At 38.8% G+C, this 15,697-nt stretch overlaps 1 pseudogene; it reads right to left on the reverse strand.

The window, feature by feature from the left end:
* LOC102827849 overlaps window positions 1–15,469 on the reverse strand; it is a 34,765-nt pseudogene extending 19,296 nt beyond the window's left edge.
* Window positions 15,470–15,697: the final 228 nt, after the last annotated feature.

The raw sequence follows: 15,697 nt of genomic DNA on the forward strand, positions 1-15,697 counted from the left end.
TCATACTTTGGTCATATTGTCCGGAGGGAACAGTCTCTGGAGAAGGATGTCATGCTGGGTAAGGTGGAGGGTCAGAGAAAAAGAGGAAGACCCCTAATGAGATGGATTGGCCAGGTGGCATCATTGATGGACTCAGGTGTGGCAGCGGTAGTGAGATTGGCCCAGGATCGGACATTGTTTCGTTCTGCTGTGCATGGGGTCGCTATGAGTTGGTTCCAACTCGATGGCACCTGACAACAACAACATTGCTTAAAGGAGTCCTGGTGTGGTGCTGTGGGTTAATGCACCAGACTCCAAAGCCATTTGAACTGCAAGGTCGGTGGTTCAAGCTTACAAGCTGCTCCTCAGAAACCCTATACAGGGTTGCTATGGGTTGGAACTGACTCAACGGCACTTCACAACAACAACAATTCTCTACAAGGTGTTTTCTTCTTTATTTATTTTCTCCTTTTTGGAATTTAGTTACATGTGTGATGGACCACTTGATATGTTCAGAGATTTTGAAGATTATTCATCTTTCCTATTTCTTTTTATATCACTTTCTCAGATGAGATATTTTCCATTGATCTATCTTCCAGTTCACTGATTCTATCTTCTGTGATCTTACATCTGCTATTGAATTCATCTTATTTTTATTTCATTAATGCTACATTTCTACTTTAGAATTTACATTGAAAAAATCAATGCCTATTTTTTTCTCTATTGCAATTACGTATTTCCTCACTGAAATAATACTTTCATTCTATGCTTTAGAAATAATTTCCTTTTACCCTTAACATATTTATGTACTTTGAAGTCTGTATCTGCCAAATCTAACATCTGGGTTCCCATATTTTTTGTTGTGTTGGGTGTCATAGAGTTGATTCTGCTTCATAGCAATCCTATGTGCAACAGAACAAAGCACTGCCTGGTCCTCTGCCATCCACTCAAGTATTCCTATGTTTGAGTCCATGGATGCAGCCACTGTGTAACTTCATCTTGTTGAGTGTTTTCCTCTTTTTCACTGACCCTTTACTTTGATAAGCATGATGTCCTTCTCCAGCATGCCAAAGGCACATGACATGAAGTCCTGCTGTCTTCTCTTCTAAGGAACATTGTGACTGTATTTCTTCCAACACAGTTTGTTTATTCTTCTGACAGTTCATGATATATTTAATATTCCTTGCTAACACCATAATTCAAAGACATTAGTTTTTTAGACTTATTTATAGTCCCTTTTTCATATGTATATGGCACAATTGAAAATACTATGGTATTGATCAGGCACACCTTGATCTTCAAAATGACATCTTTGCTTATTAACATTTGAAAGAGATCTTTGTAATAAATTTGTCCAATGCAACACTTAGATTGATTTCCTAACTGTTGCTTCCATGGGTGTTGATTGTAGATCCAAGTAAAATAAAATCATTGACAACTTCAATCTTTGTATTTATTATGATTGCAAAAAAAAGGAAAAACGATTATGGCATCAGTTATTCCTCCATAACCCTCTTGGCTCAGCTAGGTTCTATATATAATTCAATGTAATGGCCATGCAGAACGTGGACAGCATATATACAGTTGTTAGGGGTTTATTTGGGAAGTTAACAGGGTACAATTCAGGGTTAAAATTGCTCAGGCACAGTTCTTCCAGTAAAGACCATGTCTTCTTAGTCGTGCCCAAAGGTAAGCCTCTCTCTTGGCCACACCAATGTTACAAAGTTCTTTAAGGGCTGCTGATAAATGCCCACAGGATACAACACTCCAACCTATGATTGAGTCTGAAGGCATTTGACTCTAACTCCCAAGGTCAACATACCTAGGCCTTCCCACAATTAAGTGCCTTCAGGGACCATATTCTGCAAGCATGATTTCTGTCCAAAATGACTCAGTTTCCCTTGCTCCATGGGTTGTGAAGCCAACTGCTCTGTCTCATACTTAGTTTTGTTATTGCTGCTCTATTCTGCCACTTCTCCAGTGTCACAGTTTTCTGTCACTGGGCCAAGAAAGTTCAATGCACAGGGATCTCAGACTCTAAAGATGCAATCCACTCGTGGCTCTTCTTCTTTGATGGTAGCGATATCCCCATTCCTATTTCTGAGATGGCTTATTTTATACCAATGCTAGATTTTCGAGTGTCTGCAATTACAATTAACTTCGTTAACATCCATACAAGAATCATGTCATCCTATCTATTTCTTCTCCCACTTTCCTTTGTCCAGACCCATTAGGAAACAAGTCATTTGGTGGGAGTTACAAAGGCTAAGGCTAGAAGAAACATATTTAACGATTGACTACCCCAGAGTGATGTTGCTTATTGATTTCATTGTTAGTGTTTTTGTTTACTTATGTTGAAGCATAATTCACCTGGAAAACTGTAGTTTTTGATAATACTCAGTAGTTGCTTCACATAGTGTCAGTGTATACTGACTGCCTTTTTATTACCCAAATTATTTGTTATATTTTTCTATTTATTTTGGTGTCCAGTATTTTTGGTTTAAAAACCAGACTTTGAAAATATTAAGTGTTAGTGACTTGGGATTCCATTCTGTTTTGAGGATTATTCCCTTTGCTTATTGTTTTTAAGTGCCCGCAAGTCAGCCCTAACTCATAGTGACACACTAGAGTGTTTCCAAGAAGTGACTGGTGTGTATGAACCAACAATCTTTCAGTTAGAAGTCCAGTGTTTATCCAACAGTGCCACACCAGGACTCCTTTAGCAGGTAGTGAAATGCTTTGAATTCAAATTGCCAAATTTCTTATAGTCCCTCTTTCACCCCACTTCCAGATCCAACACAACAGCTGGTAATGTATCTGCTTTGTTCTCATGCCTTTCAACTGGTTTATTTTAAATGACCTCTATGGGTGTCTCCATGCCTCAAAATTTATCAATCCACTAGAGATTTAGTAGCGCAGTGGTTATGAATTGGGCTGCGAAACTCAAGGTCAGCAGTTGGAAACTACCAGCTCTTCCGCAGGAGAAAGATGAGGCTTTCTGCTCCCGTAAATATTTCCAGCCTCAGAAACCCTGTATAGGGTCGCTATGAGTCGGAATCGACTCCATGGCACATAAGCAACACCACCAGAGTCTTGGTAGATATGGAGTTAATGCTTTCTGTGCTTTCCTTGATCCCAGAGTTCCTTGATTTCCTTGATTCCGGGGTTTCCCCAATTTCCACTTGCTCTGCTGACTTTGGCTTTGAACTCTTTCTTTTGATTGAATTGAGCACGCCTGAGGAATGCAGTCAGTTAAGAAAAGCATTTCTCTCAAGATCTGATTCTGTGGTGTGCTATCTTTTAAGAGTATATTTCACTCTAGTCTCTGGCTAATGCCTCACTCAAGGTCTCCCCATACATGTATAATTTAGCTATGATTTAGGCAGCTAAATTTGGAGAGTTTATGCTCAGAATTTGGATCTTTTTGCATCTATGCTTTCCAAGTTGAGCAGGATTTCCATCATTAAATTTGTGGTTAGATTTTTTACTTTGAATTCTGATCTCTACAACCTTTTATACACCTATATACAGGCTCGCTATGGGTAGGAACCAATTCACCGGCACTTAACAACAACAACAATCTTGGAGGAGATAGTCCAATCAACTAAAGAACCAAAAAATTCAAAATTCTTACACATTTCAGTTGTAGCTTTGTATGTTAAACCTGTCCTCTGGTTTTTGCCTTATTTTGTTTTTGTGCTTGTTTTTTTCTGTTGTTTTTTAATGCTTTACAGTGTCTTTATATGGGTGTTTATGAATTTTAAAGGATATCTGTTAAGTGTTCACGTTACAAACTTCCTTCCTTCCTATCTTTTTGAGATTTGATAATTTTGAGCAGGAAACTCAAGCATGAGAATTCTTTTATAATATTTTTTATATGATCAGCTGTGGTACCACTCAGCATTGATCAAAATATTTTTTAATCTGGTGTGGGGCTGGAGGATAAGCACTTGACTTCTAACCACAGCTTTTCAGTTCAACCCTACCAGCCACTCTTCATAAATCCTATACAGGGTCCATATGAATTGGAATCAATCGATGGCACAAAACCAATAAATAATATTTAGCATATTTGTGCTCCCATATATTATTTTGTCTTGAGTATAATGTCTTATGAGTTATAATTATTTTTTCTTGTAGATATAATCATGAAAGCAACAATGCAGGGGAAAAATCCAACCACTGAATGAATTATCATTACTTGACTTATACTGTGGTTCTGTATATATGCAATGGTTCTGTAGTAACCAAACAAAATGAGGGAGGACAGCAAGGCACCTTGTATCCTATACAGGTGCAATGGGAGGATTAATAAAACAACTATGATTAAGAAAATATTCTGATGTAAATGGTCAAAGCATTCACATATTGGTTATTTTAGGAGTGTTTCTTGATCTCTGACATTGTGAAGATGAGAATCAGGACATAAGGTCTCAGTGCCCTGATTTGATATAATACAGAGAAGGATTTCTGTTCATCTTGGGTATTATTCCATCTTCCACAGGAGTAATCCCTGCATATTATCCACCAATTGGCCTCAGTCTAAACTCAATCCAAATAGCTAAAACAATGCCTCAATGTGATCATCTCACTGCTGGTCTCCTTCATCTCTTATACCCTGTACCAATTTGCTGTGTTCATTTCTTAATAAACTTCCTATTCAGACCCTACAGCAAGGGATGAGTGTAAGGCATGCTGCTGCTTCTTCTTCTTTTTCTTTTTTGCTTAACCTGAGTGAAGTGTGAATTGACTTCTTGTTTTGTTTTAAAAGTCTAAATGTCAAGAGTGTTTAATTTGATCTGCTTTACATATGTTAAGAAGGAAATTAGAAACCCTATTAAGAGTTGAGTGCTAAGAGCTTTCATCAGAGACTTGATTCTATCATTGTATCATTTTTGTTTTTTTTTAATAATGTTTGTAAGTTTTTTTGAAGTTATGAGATTTGTAATGAGGTGATACAGACAAAAAACAAAAACAAGAAAACCAATAAACTATAAGGATACAAAGCCCCTTACATTCCCCAAAAGTACTTGATTCAATCCTTTGTTGCAAACTCCAGCATCATTGTGCTGAGTAAGGTAGAATGTGCTTGGAAAGGGAATAAAATTTAAAAAGTAATTGAATTGACTGGTGTAACAAAGAGTACGAAGATTTAGAAATGAGATTTTTAGTGGTAGCAGAAGGAGGTGGGTAGATAGAATCAGTATTGGAGTAACTGGACAAAAAGATGGAAGGAATTTTGAGGAAACGAATTGGTGTGGTTTTTTTATTTTAACTGACAGAAAAAGAGACGAAATCAAACAAAGTGAAAAGTTGAGATGTTTGGCAGCTGCAGTATGCATGCCTGTTTCTTTAAGTGCAATATAATGGCCTCCTTTGAACTCGCTACACCTCGCCCCTCACCCCTCCTCTACCGAATTCTTCCAAAAAACAGCATTAATCATCAATATTTTTAGTATTGCCATCTTTTTAAAAACAACATCCAGGGGCACTTAAATAATAATAATAATAAGGGAAAGAAGACCTAATTTATTCAAGGAACATTTCAGTGAGTCCTGGTAGGTCCTGTGGGTTAATGCACTAGACTACAAGGTCAGTTTGAAACGCAAGGTTGGCGCTTCAAGCTTACCAGTCGGTCCTTGGAAACCCTATACAGGGTCGTTATGAGTCAGAACTGACTCGTGGGCACTTAACAACAATATTTGATTTTAGGAATCCTGGTCATGTAATGGAGTCCTGGTGTGGCGCAGTGGGCTAATGCGTTGAACTGCAAAGTCATTTGAACTGCAAGGTCGGTGGTTCAAGGTCACTAGCTGCTCCTTGGAAACCCTATACAGGGTCGCTATGAGTCCAAATCGACTCTACAGCAATGGATCACAAGCTGGACTGCTAACCTCAAGAGCAGTAATTAAAAGCTACTATGAGGGTCCAAAGATGAGGCATTCTGCTCCTGTAAATATTAACAGCCTCAGAAACCCTGTGCAGGGTCGTTATGAGTCGGAACCGACTCCACGGCACTTAACAACAACAACAATGAGGGTCCTGGTGTGGCGCTGTGGGTTAATGCGCCAGACAGCAAAGCCATGTGAACTGCAAGGTCGGCAGTTTAAGCTCACCAACTGCTCCTCGGAAACCCTATACAGGGTCGCTATGGGTCGGAACTGACTCAACGGCACTTAACAACAACAACAACAACAACAAGGAAGATGAGGCTGTCTGCTCCAGTAAACATTTACAGCCTCAGAAACCCTATACAGGTCTCTATGAGTCCTGGTACACAATCACCACCATTCTATGTAATTTTAGACATAAAATGGTTACCTGGCTGCCACTTGAAATTTAGAATACAAACCAGAGCAGATACAAGCTAGGATAGTATTTAGGATACCACATCTAGGTGAGAGGCAAACTGTGGAAAGTATTTTGAAAGCAGAGAATGCCTGCTCTGTAACACTTTGTATCAAATGGGAGAGTGTAACTACTGTGTGAGATTTCCAGATTGTGACAGTCTAGAAACTTTCCTCAAGAACTTGTGTGATAGAAATTGGGTAGAAGTGACTAAGTCACAACTACAATAGTTACACCTTAGATGGCTTCTCACAACCTTTTAAGACCACAATAAATAGTCATCCTAGTAGGATGTCGAACACTGTCTTTGTGGACAATGTTATGCCAATTGACACTGGTGTCCTGTGACTATTTTCTTCCAGGTGAAATAAAAATAAGTGAGAGTTCTAAATTTTTCTCCCTGAATCATAGTGAATCATAGACTTCTGATATTAAGGAGACTCATATTAGATGACTTTTACAGGTCTATAAGGAGTCCTTGTGTGGCACCATAGCATAAAGCACTAGATTACAAGGCCATTTGAACTATGTGGTTGGTGGTTCAAACTCTCCAGACTCCCCTTGGAAACCCTACACAGGATTGCTATGAGTCAACACTGACTCAATAGCACTTAACAACAACAAAAAAGGTCTTATAAACTCCTATATTTTATGTTGTTGTTCGATGTCATCAAATCATGTCCAACTCATGCATCAAACCCTGTTCCATCTGTATCATCCTCATAAGTGTTGTTATGTTTGAGCCCATTGTTTACAGCTACTGCATTAATCTATCTCATTGGTGGTCTTCCTTTTTCCCCCCCGACCCTCTACTTTACCAAGCAAGAAGTACTTCTTTTTCCAGGAACTGGTCAATTCTTATAACCTGTTCAAAATACATAAGACAAAGTCTTACCAGTCTCACTTCTCAAGAGCATTCTGGCTGTACTTCTTCAAATGCAGATTTGTTTGTTCTTCTGGAAGGCCAACGTACATTCAACATTCTTTGCCAATATGATAATTTAAATGCATCCATCTTTTTCTGGTCTACATTATTCGTTGTCTGGCTTTCACAGGCTTAGGAAGCCATTGAAAATACCATGGCTTGAGTCAGGCGCACTTTAGTCCTGTTTGCTTTTTAACATTCTAAAGAGATTTTTGCAGCAGATTTGTCCAATGAAATAAATTATTTGATTTGACTGCTGCTTCCATGATTATTCATTGTCCATCTAAGTGTAATGCAAATCCAACCCAGATTCCAACGACATTCTTTAAAGAGATGGAAAAAATAATTACTAACTTTTTATGGAAAGGAAAGAGACCCAGGATATGCAAAGCACTGCTTAAGAAGAACAACAAAGTTGGGGGCTTCTTACTCCCTGATTTCAAAATTTACTACCTGGCTACATGGGTCAAAAGAGCCTGGTACTGGTACAATGAAAGATATATAGATCAATGGAACAGAATTGAGAATCCAGAAATTAACCCATTCACATACAGCCAACTCATCTTTGACAAAGGGCCAAAGTACACTGAATGGGGAAGACATAGTCTCTTTAACAGATGGTGCTGGCAGAACTGAAAATTGATATGCAAAAGATTGATATTCAAAAGACTTTTACCTCACGCCATGTACAAAAACCCACTCAGCATGGATTAAAGACCTGACTGTGAATCCAAGAATTATAAAGGCCATCAATGAAAAAATAGGGACAAACTTAAGGGCTCTAATACTGGGCACACACAGACTACCACACATTGCACAAATTACACAAACAAAAGAAGACAAAATAGATGATTGGGACATTTTAAAAATTAGAAACTTATTTACATCAAAAGATATCATCAAAAGAGTAAAAAGGGAGCCCACAAAATGGGAAAAAATCTTTTGCAATGACACATTAGACAAGGGACTAATTTCTAAAATCTATAGGAAATTACAACACCTCTACAAGAAAAAGACAAGTAACCCAATTAAAAAATGGGCACAGGACATGAACAGACACTTCACCTAGGAAGATATTCAGCAGATAAAAAACATATAAAGAAATATTCACAATTATTAGCCATTGTTGTTGTTGTTATGTGCCGTGGAGTCGGTTCCGTCTCATAGAGACCCTGTATAGGGTTTCCAAGGCTGTAAATTGTTACAGGCGCAGAAAGCCTCATTTTTCTCCCACAGAACAGCTGGTAGTTTCGAATTGCTGACCTTGCAGCTCACAGCCTGGTTCGTAACCACTACGCTACCAGAGCTCCTTAGAGAGATGCAAATCAAAACAGCAATGAGATAGCATCTCATATCAACAATAACAGTGACATTAAAAAATGTAGAGGAAAATAAATGCTAGTGAGGATGTGGAGAGACTGGAATCCTCCTACATTGCTGGTGGTTTTGCAAAATGGTCCAACCACTCTGGAAAACAGCATGGTGTTTCCTCAGAAAGTTGGAAATAGAAATATCATACAATCCAGCAATCCCTCTACTTGGTATATATCCACAAGAAATACAAACCATAACACGAGTAGGTATAAACACAACAAAGTTCATAGCAACACTATTCACAATAGCAAAAAGATGGAGACAGCCTAAGTGCCCATCAGTGGAAGAATGGATAAACAAACTTTGGTACATACACATAATGCAATACTATGCTACCTTGAAGAATAACACGGAAGCTGTAAGCCACCACATAACATGGATGAACCTTGAGGACATTATGCTGATTGAAATTAGTAAGTCACAAAAGGACAAATATTGCATAAGAGCATTATTGTAAGGTTAAGAAAATATACCCATACTGAAAGGGGGAAAAATATTCTTTGTTGGTTACAGGTGGGGGTGCCGTGGGGAGATTTGGGGGAGGTAGAAGGAGGTGATGGTAGAGTACAGGGTAGGGGGCAGACACATCATAGTTCAGGTGTTGGGGAGGGAAATGCACAAGAAGTGGGAGGGGGAGGAATAACAAGGTAGACAGGGGAACACTGAGACAGTTTTGTATGGGCTAAATGGGACAGAGGTAAATAGTGATGCATGCTCAAACTTGGAACAAGAGGCCTCTGTGATACAGGGATCGAGGCATAGTCTAAACAGGGAAAATAATACTAAGATGCCTGACTGTCTTATGAATATTGGTTTCCCTTCCCTACTATTGTAAAATAAACACTTGAGTAGGATAGAAAGCAATGTTGGGAAACATGATTACAGAAAGCTTGTAAGCCTGTCTTCAGCCTATAACTGATTGAACATCCTAAAAGGGGTTCTAGAACTTCCCCAGTGAAATAGGCTTCTTGAGGAGCCTTTGCAGTGCATAGGACCTTAGGTGGAATCCTGAGCCCCATCCAGAACCTGCTGAGGTGGGACAATCCCACTAGCAAAGACAAGCAGACCAGCTTGGAACAGTTAAGAGAGATGATACATCTTCAAAGAAAGATCATCAGGAAAACAAACAAACAACCAAAAAAGTGACAGTATGACCAACTACTACAAGAATAAGCAAGTTGTTAGCTGGGAAGCCATCAAGGCAAGCAATCAAGTCCCTTCAGGACAAATCCCCCTCTAAGACTGAAACTCAAAGGGAACACATGAGCAGGCATGCAAGCTTTCTGGCAACCACATTGGTCTACTGCTGAGTAGAAGAAGGGGAAAGCCACCAATGAAGAAATGGACTGAGTTCAACCACATTCCATAGACTCCCACTGGCCTGGAGATGGGGGAAAGAAGAGGAAGGGCTGATTTGTTCAAAGTGTGGTGAGACCTGGGGACACCTGAGCCCATGGACAAGGACATAGCCACAGAGGGCTAGAACTGAAAGTAAAGCATCCAGCTGATATGAAGTGAGGGGAGACACACAATAACACCCAAATTTGCAATTAGTACCCATTTGACCTAGCCTCGATGGCTTTATAATCATAACTCAACTAGAGGAAGAAAAAAAGAAAACAATTTTTTAACATAGGAAACAAGGGTAAATTGTTACAATTTGATGAACCTGACCTATGTTCTTGGAGGTAGTAGCTCAAAATACCAACTGAGAGGGAAGGAGTGTTCACATCAAGAATCAATGCTATCCCCTCTGTATACAGGGTAGATAGGGACGGGCAACTTAGACATTGGCTATCTAAAATGAGGGGGCGATAAAGGCACGAAGTGACTGGCTTACAAGGTTTCAAGAGGGAGTTTCGTTTAAGATTGTGTGAGGGAAGATAGAGTCCCCACTGAATAGTTTTCATCTTGTCTAGACGGGTCTGATAAAAAGAGATGGGGATAAGATTCTTAAGATTAAATAGCAAGTAATTGTTATCATGACTAGTTGTGACTGTCACAGTTGTAAAGGTAGAAGCTGTGTAACAAATTATAATACTGGGGAGTAGTTAATGTTACAGTCCAGAAACTAAGTGCCTATGACCATCAAAAGAGAAGAACATAAGAGGAATGTGGGACCTCATCCAGGGAAGCAGTGACACCAGACATGTAGGCCGAGATATGGACATGAAGACAGGGAGCAGTTGAGGACGCTAGATTCATGGAGAGAGACTGAGAGCTGATGGCCAGGAGGCAGACTTGCAGAATGTGCTCTTTGGTGGTTTCAATGATTACATATGCCTGAGTGTTTAAAGGGAAAAAAAGTGCTAATATGAATAGAGAGAAATACTGTTAACTGATGGTACATGGAGGGGATTATAATCATTGTAATGAAACAAAGTAAAAAAAAAAGAAGACCAAAATGGATGTGAGAAGAGAGTCTGGAATTTGCTTCACAGCATAGAGATGCTAAAGCAAATGGAATAAACGAGGAGGTAAAGGAGCTAAACAGAAAAATGTACAGAGCAGCTCCGGAAGACAAAGTCACGTATTATAATGAAATGTGTAAAATATAATGAGACATGACAAGAGCTGGAGTTAGAGAACACAAAGGGAAGAACATACTTAGCATTTCTCAAGCTGAATGAATTGTAGAAAAAATTTTGGGCTCGTTTTGCAATATTGAAGCATTCTATGGACAAAATGGAGTCCTCGTGTGGAGCTACAATTGAATGCATTAGACTGCAAGTTGGTTTGAATAGCAAGTTCAGCGGTTCAGGCTCACCAGCGACTCCTCAGAAATCCCATACAGGGTAGCTATGAATTTTAACCAACTCAATGGAACTTAGAAACAACAATAGCCAAAATATAGACTGATGCAGAAAGCATAAAAATAAGATGGAAAGAATGCACAGAGTAACTGCAGCAAAAATAAATACTTGATGTTCAACCATTTCAAGAAGGAGCATATGATCAAGAGCCAATGGTACTGAAGGAATGTTAGCGATGCACTGAAGGAACTGGCTAAGAACAAGGCTCCAAGAATTGAAGGAAAATAAATTTAAATCTTTCAATAAACTGGTGCAGCAGTTTGCCAAGAAATTTGGAAGACAGCTTTCTAGCCAACTGATTGGAAGACATCCATTTTTGTGCACATTCCAAAGAGAGGTGACCCAACAAAAAGTGGAAAACATAGGGCAATATTACTGGCTTCACATGCAAGTAAAACTTTGCTAAAGATAAATAAAAAGGTGGCTCCAATAATACAGCAATTGGGAACTGCCATATGTTCAAGCCAGATTTAGAAGAGTACTTGGAATGAAGAAAATCACTGTTGATGTCAGATGGATCTTGGCTGAAAGCAGAGAACCTCTGAAAATGTTTACTTGTGCTTTATTGTTTCTGCAAATGCTTTCAACTGTGTGGATCATGACAATCTATGGAACACAAGGCTTAGAAGGGGTAATCCAGAACACTTAATTTCATGAGGAAGGTGTTTGAACAGAACTAGGGCACACCGAATTATTTAAACTCAGGAAAGTTGTGTGCCAGAGTTATATTCTTTCACAATAATTATTCAGTTTTATGATGAGCAAATAATCCAAGAAACTGGATTATATGAAAAAGAATGTGGCACCATGATTGGAGGAAGACTCATTAACAACCTGTGACATACAGATGATACAATCTTGCTTGCTGGAAGTGAAGAGAACCTAAAATGTTTTCTATATGGATTGCACCTCAATGTAAAGGAAATGAAAGTCTTCACTAGACAAATAAATAGTATCACAACAAATAGATAAAATATTGAAGTTGCCAAAGATTTAATTTTCCTTAGATCCACTATCACTACTCTTGAGAGCTGGTGAGTTTGAACCACAGATCTTGCAGTTCAAACCAACCTTGAGGTTGAGTGCTTTATGCATCTGTGGAGTCTCCTTTGGAATGAGCACAAATATGGATTTCCTTCAGTAGACAGTCAGGTAGCTGTCTTCAAAATTTCTTGAGTGCTTCCAGCATTGCATAAGATTGTTGGAACATTTCAATTGGTATGCCATCAATTCCTAAGAACTAGTTTTTTTGCCATTGCCTTTAATGCAGATCAGATTCTACTTTTCAAAATGGTCAAGCCTTGACCAATTGTTTATGGTACAATGACTGTTAATTCATTCTGTCTTCTTTTGACACTTTTTGCATTGCTCATTATTATCCCCATAGAATCCTTCAATATTTCAAGTTGTGACTCAGATTTTGTCTTTATTTGGTTTAGCTTAAGAAATGCTAAGAGTGCTCTTCCTTTTGCTGTTCCAACTTCAGGTTTTGCACATTTCATTACAATGCTTAACTTTGTATTTTCAAGCTTTACTTTAAAATTTTCTGTTCTGCTTTTTTACTTCATCATTTCTTCAATTTTCTTTTTGTTCTTGAAGGAAGGTAATTGCAAAGAAGATGTTGGTTTTACAAAATTCTATCATGATCTCCAGCATCATTTCTTTCACCAAGTCCATATTTTTCAGTTACCAACCCCTCATTTTTGTTTGCAATCACAAATTATTATCAATGCATCTTGATTGTATGTTTTTATTTCAGCTGTACTTTTTAAAAAAATGTTTTATTGTGAATTATGTGATAGTTTACATGGGAGAACATTAGCTTCACATTCATCCTATCATATATAGTATCACTGCCATGGTTACTTTTCCCTCCATGCATCATCAACCAACCAAAGGATATACCCTGCAAGCCTGCCCGCTCTCCCCAACCCTACCCTGGTCATAAGCACACAGTCCCTCTCCCTCTCTGGGTCTAGAGTCCCCAGCCACTCCATCTCTCCATGTCATCGTCTCTGCCTCCATCTCTGGTGTCACTGCTTCTCTGGGTAGGATCTCGTACTCCGCTCTTCTCCCTTGATGATGCCAGGGACCTCGGCTCCTGGACTGCATAGTTAATCACTTCCTCCTTTTGCTACAAAACAAACCACCTTTGCATTTCCAACCCTCACAGTCAGTCCTGATAATTATTCACTATGGTACCACAAGGGACCTATCCCCATCTCCATTCATTAGCCCCGCCCAGACTCATTGGATACTACTCAGTGGAGATTCTACCTTCCTCAGTGCCCTCTGGATCAAGGCTCCCTCCTGAACATCAACTATTTCCTTTTGGTACAGTGACTCTGTGTATTCCTTCCATCTTCTCTTGATGCTTTCAGCATCATTCAATAATTTGCCCAGAGAATCTTTCAATAACAAAAAACAAGGCTTGAATTTTTTTCAATTCCCTAAGCTTAAGAAATGCTGAGTGTGTTCTTCCTTTTTGGTTTTCTGATTCCAGATCTTTGCACATTTTGTTATAATATTTGTCTTTATCTTCTCCAGCTGATCTTTGAAATTTTCTGTTCAGTTTTTGGACCTTCTCATTTCTTCCATTTGCTTTAGCATCTCTACGCTGGAGAGCAAGTTTCAGTGTCTCTTCTTACAAACATTTTGACCTTTTCCTTCTTTCTTGTCTTCTTAATGACTTTTTGCTTTCTTCATGTATGATGTTCTTGATGTCATCCCACAACTCCTCTGGTCATCGGTCTTTAGTGTTTAATGTATCAAACTTGTTCTTCAGATGATCTCTAAATTCAAGTGGGATATATTCAAGGTCATATTTTGGCTCTCGTTGACTTGCTTTCATTTTCTTCAGCTTCAGTTTAAATTTGCATATGAGTAATTGATGGTCTGTTCCACAGTCTGCCCCTGGACTTGTTTTTACTGATGATATGGAACTTTTCCATCGTCTCTTTCCGCAGATGTAGTCAATTTGATTTCTGTGTATTTCATCTGGTGAGGTCCATGTGTATAGTCGTCTCTTATGCTGTCTAAAGAAAGTATTTGAAATGAACAAATCATTGGTTTTGCAGAATTCTATCATGCATTCTCCAGCATCATTTCTATCACTAAGGACATGTTTTCCAACTACTGATCCTTCCTCTTTGCTCCCAACCTTTGCATTCTAATCACCAGTAATGATCAATACATCTTTCCCCCCCCACACACAAATAAGATCTTTTATTTGTCACCATTAAAAGTCTGAATTTTATACAGATTCTTGACCTGGTGGCTCATGGTTATCAGCTCATTCAACTCACAGCTATCAGCTCATTCAACTTTAGCACCTGTCTCATCTCCAGTAGCTTTTCCAGAACTACTGCCTTTACCATGAAGCTCCATGAGTTTTCCCAACTCAAACTTGGGCTTCTTTAGAATTTTCACTTTCCCAAGAAAGTAAAATGGAGAGTGTCAATAGGCTGGCAAGCCTTCTCTATGTCCTTTCTAATGATGTCTGGAATTGGTTTATTGACCACTTCTTTCAAGTCATTTGTCTTCACCTCTTGGGTCATGATTTCCATTATTTTCTTCCGGATTTGATGGACCTGTTGGTGCTGAGCATAAGATGTATTCTGAATCTGGTTGTTACATTTTTTAGTAAAACCGACACAGAACAGGTGAAGCAAATAACAATCTGTAGTCTTGACATCAATGTGAACGTCAATCATGGTCTGCCATTTTTGGACCATGGAGCACATTTTGTCACGGGTAAGATCCATGCCATGAAAGTTGGTCAAGCAATTTTTGCCCTGAACATCCTCAGTAATTAGCTTGAATTTTCTAAATGCAACTTCATCATTCTGCAGATCAGCAAGACTCACTTCAAAGATACAATTATGGTTCCTTGAGTCCTTGTGACTAGTGTTTTCCCAATATTTCTTATATTGAACATCATACCATTTTTTCTTAGAAAACGGATCAACCACTTTCTTCTTGGTTCATTTTTTGCTACCTTTGTAAGGTGCTTGTTCTTGCCGACTGCCATGGTGCTGTTCAGCAAGCCAAAAGAGCTGATCAATACATCTTGATTGCATATTTGATCAATTTCAGATTGAAGAAATTGATAGAATTCTTGTATTTCATCCTCACTGGCTTTGGTGGTTGGTACGTAAATATGAATAATAGTGGTATTAACTGGGCTTCCCTGAAGGTGCATGGATATTATCCTATCACAGACAGTGTTGTACCTCATGACTGATCTGGATATGTTCTT

Source organism: Chrysochloris asiatica, unplaced genomic scaffold (assembly GCF_000296735.1).
Source record: "Chrysochloris asiatica unplaced genomic scaffold, ChrAsi1.0 scaffold00027, whole genome shotgun sequence".
NCBI lineage: Eukaryota > Metazoa > Chordata > Mammalia > Afrosoricida > Chrysochloridae > Chrysochloris > Chrysochloris asiatica.